Source organism: Rhinopithecus roxellana, unplaced genomic scaffold (genome assembly GCF_007565055.1).
Source record: "Rhinopithecus roxellana isolate Shanxi Qingling unplaced genomic scaffold, ASM756505v1 contig4900, whole genome shotgun sequence".
Taxonomy (NCBI): Eukaryota; Metazoa; Chordata; class Mammalia; order Primates; family Cercopithecidae; genus Rhinopithecus; species Rhinopithecus roxellana.
The window spans coordinates 7,423-13,903 of NW_022143645.1; the positions used below are offsets into that span (position 1 = coordinate 7,423).

The window sequence follows — 6,481 nt, forward strand, 5'->3', positions numbered from 1 at the left end:
TTATCATTTTAGGTCTTACATTTAGGTCTTGGATTCATTTAGAGTTGATTTTGTGTATAGTGTAAGGGTCCAGGTTCATTCATTTGCATGTAGATATCCAGTTTTCCTAAAATCATTTGTTGAAAAAACTCCTTTCTCCACTGACTAGTCTGGGGACCCTAATTTAAAAACTATTGGACTATATGTATGAGAGTTTATTTCTGGACCCTGTATTCTTTTAATTTTTTAAAATAATTTCTCACTTTTGATTGTCATCCTTGCACAGGGGCCATGCTAATCTTCTCTGTATCTTTCCAATTTTAGTACGTGTGCTGCCAAAATGGGCACTTCTGGGCTTTCTTTTCCATTCCATTATTCTATATGTCTATCTGTATGCCAATACTACACAGTTTGTTTGTGTTTTTTGAAATAACGTCTCACTCTGTTGCCCAGGCTGGAATACAGTGGCACAATCTTGGCTCACTGCAGCCTCAACCTCCTGGGTTCAAATAATCCTTCCACCTCAGCCTCCTGAGTAGCTGAAACTACAGGTGTGCACCACCATGCCTGGCTAATTTTTGTATCTTTTGTAGATGGGGTTTTGGCCCGGCTGGACTATACTGTTTTGATCACTGTGGGTTTGTTAATAAATTTTAGAATTAGGAAGTGTGAGACTTCCAACTTTATTTTTTATTTTTTTATTTTTTTTTTTAACAGGTCTCTCACTCTGCACCAGGCTGGAGTGCAGTGGCCATCTCGCTCATGCAACCTCCACCTTTCAAGTGATTCCCTGCCTCAGCCTCCTGAGTAGCTGGGATTACACGCACTCACCACTATGCCCGGCTAATTATTTTTTTTGTTTTTGGTAGAGACGAGATTTCTTTTCTTTTCCTTTCTTTCTTTCTTTCGACGGAGTCTTGCTCTGTTGTCCAGGCTGGAGTGCAGTGGCACAATCTCGGCTCACTGCAACCTCCGCCTCCTGGGTTCAAGCAATTCTCCTGCCTCAGCCTCCCGAGTAGCTGGGATTACAGCATGCAACACCATGCCCTGCTAATCTTTGTATTTTGGTAGAGACAGGATTTCACCATGTTGGGCAGGCTGGTCTCATACTGTGACCTCAGGTGATCCACCCACCTTGGCCTCCCAAAGTGCTGCAATTACAGGCATGAGCTACCGCAATTACAGGTGTGAGCTACTGTGCCCGGCTTCAACGTTGTTCGTTTCAAGATTGCTTTAGCTGTTCAGGAACCCTGGCATCTGAATTTTAGAATGGGTTTTTCTATTTCTTCAAAAAATGCCCTTGAGATTTGATAGAAATTGTATTAAATCTATAGACTGCTTTGGTTAATATCAACATCTTAGCAGTATTACGTGTTTTAACCCACAAACACAGGATAGCTTTCCATTTATTTGTCTTCTTTAATTTCTTTTGGCCATGTTTTGTTTCTTTTCTTTTCCTTTTTCTTCTTTCTTTCTTTCTTTCTTTTTCTTTTTTCTTTTCTTTTCTTTTTCTTTTTCTTTCTTCTTTCTTTTCTTTTTCTTTCTTTCTTTCTTTCTTTCTTTTTCTTTCTTTGAGACTGGGTTTTGCTCTGTTGCCTAGGCTGCTGGAGTGCAGTGGTATAATCATGGCTCACTATAGCCTTGACTTCCCAGGCTCAAGTGATCCTCCCACCTCAGTCCCCTGAGTAGCTGGGACTACAGTTGCAAACCACCATGCCTGGCTATTTTTTAATTTTTTTTTGTAGAGACAGAGTCTTGCCAAATTGCCCAGGCTGGTTTTGAACTCCTGGGTTCAAGCAATCCACCTGCCTCAGCCTCCGAAGTGCTGGGATTACAGGCATGAGCCACTGTAACTGGCAGTAGTTTTAGTGTGTCATTTTTACCTCCTTGACTGAGTTATTCCTCAATATTTTTTGATGTTATCATTAATGGAATTATTTTCTTAATTTCCTTTTGGATTATTCATTGTTAGTATATAAAAGTGCAGCTGATTTTTGTATGCTGTGATTGTATCCTGCAGCTTTGCTGAATCCGTTTTTTGGTTCTAACAGATGTTTTTGGTGGAATATTTGTGGTTTTCTACCTAAAAGATCATGTTGTCTGTGAACATAGATAATTTTATTTCCTCCTTTGCAATTTGATGCATTTTTGTTTTGTCTTGCCTAATTGATTGGCTAGGACTTTCAGTGCTATGTTAAATAAAAGTGGTGAAAGTGGGCATCCTTGTTTTGTTTCTGATCTTGGAGAAAAAGTTCTCAGTCTTTCAGCATTGAACATGATGTTAGTTGTGTGTGCTTCTTATATATGGCCTTTATTATGTTGAGGCAGTTTTCTTTTCTTTTTTTTTTTTTTGAGACAGGGTCTCACTATGTTGCCCAGGCTGGACTCAAACTCCTGGGCTCAAGTGATTCACCTCCTCAGCTTCCCAAAGTGCTGGGATTACAGGTGTGAGCCACCACACCCAGTCATGGTTTTCTTCTAATGTCATACATCTTTATTATCATATATCACATTGTTGATTTTCATATGTTGAACCATCCTTGCATTCCAGGAATAAATCTTACTTAGTCATCATTGTATAATATTTTAGTTGTCCTACTGAACTCTATTGGCTCATATTTTGTTGAGAATTTCTATGTCAATATTCACCAAGAATATTGATCTGTAGTTTTCTTTTCTTGTAGTGTCTGTCTGACTTCCATATCAGGATAGCGCTGGCTTCATATAATGAATTTGGAAGTATTCTTTCCTCTTCAATTTTTTTTGAAATTAATTGAAATGCATATAAATCTACTTTTAATAATGTCTGTGGTTAGCATTCAGTTTGCAAGATTCCTGAAAACTTAACAATGGGCTCTCCTGAGCTTGGATGAACTAGCTCCAGCACCATCCTGAAGGTGATCATGCTTGAGGAGCCCTAAAGTGTTCATTTTGTTGTTAACAAGATTCTGTACAGAAAGAAGGAAAGAGACTACTTTTTTTTTTTGTTTAAATTAAGACAGGGTTTCACCAAGTTGACGAGGCTGGTCTCAATCTCCTGACCTCATGTGATCCACCTGCCTTGGCCTCCCAAAGTGTTGGGATTACAGGTGTGAGCCACTACACCCAGCCAGAAAAGGGACTACTTTTTAATTGAGAAAGGGAACTATTTCTTACTTGCTGAGAAGAAATGCTTTTCCTGATGAGTTCATATGCCTAACAAAAGGACATACATAGAAGTTTTTATTGAAACTGTACTTACATTATAGTGGTTAAAGGGTGAAAGCAACTCAACTCTTCATCTGAAATAAAAGAGATAAGTAAATTGTGGTCTATTTATACAATGCAATACTAACCCACCCATAAAGTGAAAGAACTTTAGCTGCATGCGACAACATGGATAAACTTCATATGCATAATGTTGAGTGAAAAGAGTAAGATGCACACACAAAAATACATATCACTTGATTCCACTTATACAAAGTACAAGAATAGGTAAAACCAATTCATATTGTTAGAATCAAGATAGTGGCTACCTGTGGGGAGCTCTTGATTGGGAGAGAGCAATGAGCGAATCTTCCAGATGACTGGAAATGTTCTACATCTTGACATGAGAGGTGGTTATGTGAGTGTGTACATATGTAAAATCTCATTGAGCTGTATGCTTAAGATACATGCATGTTACTGAAAGTTTATTATATTCCAAAAAAGCTAACAAAATGCCTTTCTTTATTTTTTAATTGTACTTTTAAATTTCAAGAGCTACAGGCTTTTAAAAATATTGTTTATATTTAAATAAAAATTCCTTCGTATTTCTACTTAGACTGCATTACAGGCTTGTTTTAAGAGCCTAAAAAACAGAGGAGCTAAAAGAAAATTCCTTCCAGCCCCCTGACCCCTTCGCTACTCTTTTTTCTAGTATTCACAATTTAATGTCTTCCTTCCACTCATTCTTGTTACCCATGAATGCTGGAACAAAAATGGTTCTGTCTCATTCAGCCATCAGAAAAAGAGCCGAAACCCAGGTCCTTCTCACCATCTCCACTGGTAAGACCAGGGTCCAAGCACGGTCCTCTCTTGTTGGGGTTAGTGCAGTCGCTTCCTGTTATGAACTGAATTATGTCCTCCCAAAATTCATATGCAGAAGCCCTAACCCACGGCATGACTATATTTGGAGATAGTACCTTTAAAGAAGTGAAAGGAGATGATAATTGCGGAGCCCTGATTCAATACAACTGTTGTCCTTAGAAGAGGGAGAGACACAGGGGTTCACACACAGAGGACAGGCTATGTGAGGACACAGCACAAAGGTGGCCGTGCACAAGCCAAGGGGAGAGGCCCTTAGAGAAACCAAACCAGCCAACACCTTGATCTGGGACTTCTAGTCTCAGGAACTATAAGAACACAAACGTCTGTTGCTGAAGCTGCCCAGGCTGCAGTATCTTGTTATGGCAGCCCTCGCAGATTAGTACAGCTCCCAACAGGTCTCTCTGTCCTGCCCTTGCCCACAGTAGTCTATGGTAATACAGAAGCTGGGGAGCCCATTAAGATGTAATCAGGGCATGTCTGTCTTCTTTGTAAAACTGTTGGCTTCTCCTCCACCCAGCAGTAGCCCACAACCTGACGCTGGTCACAAGTCTTGTATCATTCGGCCTCTACTCCCTCTCTGACCTTGTCTCCTACAGTCTTACCTCCTCGCCTGTGGCCTCTGCTCTTTCTTGGACATTCCAAGCATATCCTGTCTTAGGGCCCTTGGCATTGCCCTCCCGCCTCAAACAGGCCTCCTCCAGAGAGCGGCATGACTCGCTATCCACTCCTCCTCCTCCTTCAGGGTGATCCTCAGTGTCCTATTGTCAGTCAGGCTTCTTCCTTCTTCTTCTCTTCTCTTCTCTTCTCTTCTCTTCTCTTCTCTTCTCTTCTCTTCTTCTCTTCTCTTCTCTTCTCTTCTCTTCTTCTCTTTCTTCTTTCTCTTCCTTTCCTTTTTTTCTTTTCCTTTCTTTTCTTTTCTTTCTTTTCTTTTTTTTTAGACGGAGTTTCATTCTTCTTGCCCAGGCTGGAGTGCAATGGCACGATCTCAGTTCACCGCAATGTCCACCTCCCAGGTTCAAGCGATTCTCCTGCCTCAGCCTCCTGAGTAGCTGGGATTACAGGCATGTGCCACCATGCCCAGTTAATTTTGTATTTTCAGTAGAGACAGAGTTGCTGCATGTTGGTCAGACTGGTCTCAAACTCTTGACCTCATGATCCACCCGCCTCGGCCTCCCAAAGTGCTGGGATTACAGGCATGAGCCATTGCGCCCGACCTCTTTTTCTTTTTCTTTTTTCAAGATGGAGTCTTGCTCTGTCACCCAGTCTGGAGTGCAGTGGCATAATCTTGGCTCACTGCAACCTCCGCCTCCCAGGTTCAAGCAATTCTCATGCCTCAGCTCCTCGAGTAGCTGGGGTTACAGGCACCTGCGACCACTCCAGGCTAATTTTTGTATTTTCGGTAGAGATGGGGTTTCACCATGTTGGCCAGGCTGGTCTTGAACTCCTGGCCTCAAGTAATCGACCTGCCTCAGCCTCCCAAAGTGCTGGAATTACAGGCGTGAGCCACCAAGCCTAGCCTTTCAGTCAGGCATTCTGACCAAGTTTCTTCCAATACACACAGAACCTCACCTACCTTCTTTTTCTTTCTTCCAGGAGTTAGGTAAAGTTATTATGCTACATCTATTCCACTGAAAATTAGGCAATGATCCCACAATTCAAAATGAATGTGCAGATGTTAAGTGGCATGGGAGAGAAAGTAAACGTAAACAGAAGCTATAGAAGAAAATGGAGGATGTCAGTTTGGATGTTTGTCCCTCCCTCAAACTCATATGGAAATTTGATCCAGTGTTGTGGCTGGGTCTAATGGAAGTGTTTGGGTCATGTGGGTGGGCACCTCATGGACAGATTAATCCCTTCCCTGGGGTCGGGGGTTTGAGTGAGTTCTCACTCTGTTAGTTCCCTCCAGAGTTGGCTGTTAAGAAGAGCCTGGTGCTTCCCCTCTCTTTCTTTTGCGCTCTCTCTTGCCATGTGATCTCTGCACACACTGGCTCCCCCTCACCTTCCCCCATGAGTGGAAGCTTCCTGAGGCCTCCCCAGAAGCAGATGCTGGCATCATGCTTCTTGTACAACCTGCAGAACTGCCAGCAAATAAATCTCTCTTCTTTATAAATTACCAAATCTGATACTCCTTTGTAGCAAGACAAACAGACTGAGATATACTGTATGCTCACCCTTTTGTTGGAAAAAATAACTACATGCAAACACATGTATGTCTATAACCAATATTTGATGGAAGTTATTTTTGGTGATGGTATTATGGATGATTTTTTTCTTTGTTTTTCACTTTTTATTTCCCTTTCTTTTTCTTTCCCTTTCCCTTTTCACTTTTCATTTTCAATTCTTTTTTTCTTTGCCTTTTTGTTTCTATAGATAATGACTGCAGTCTCTATAATGAATATGTGTGTGTGTGTGTGTATATATAATATAACTATTA

The 6,481-nt window shown here is 41.2% G+C and overlaps 1 non-coding gene across 1 annotated transcript; it reads right to left on the reverse strand.

Moving 5' to 3' along the window:
* Positions 1-220: 220 nt before the first annotated feature.
* LOC115896106 lies at positions 221-327 on the reverse strand. Its single transcript, XR_004056076.1, has one exon. It is a non-coding gene; the product is annotated as a U6 spliceosomal RNA (small nuclear RNA).
* Positions 328-6,481: the final 6,154 nt, after the last annotated feature.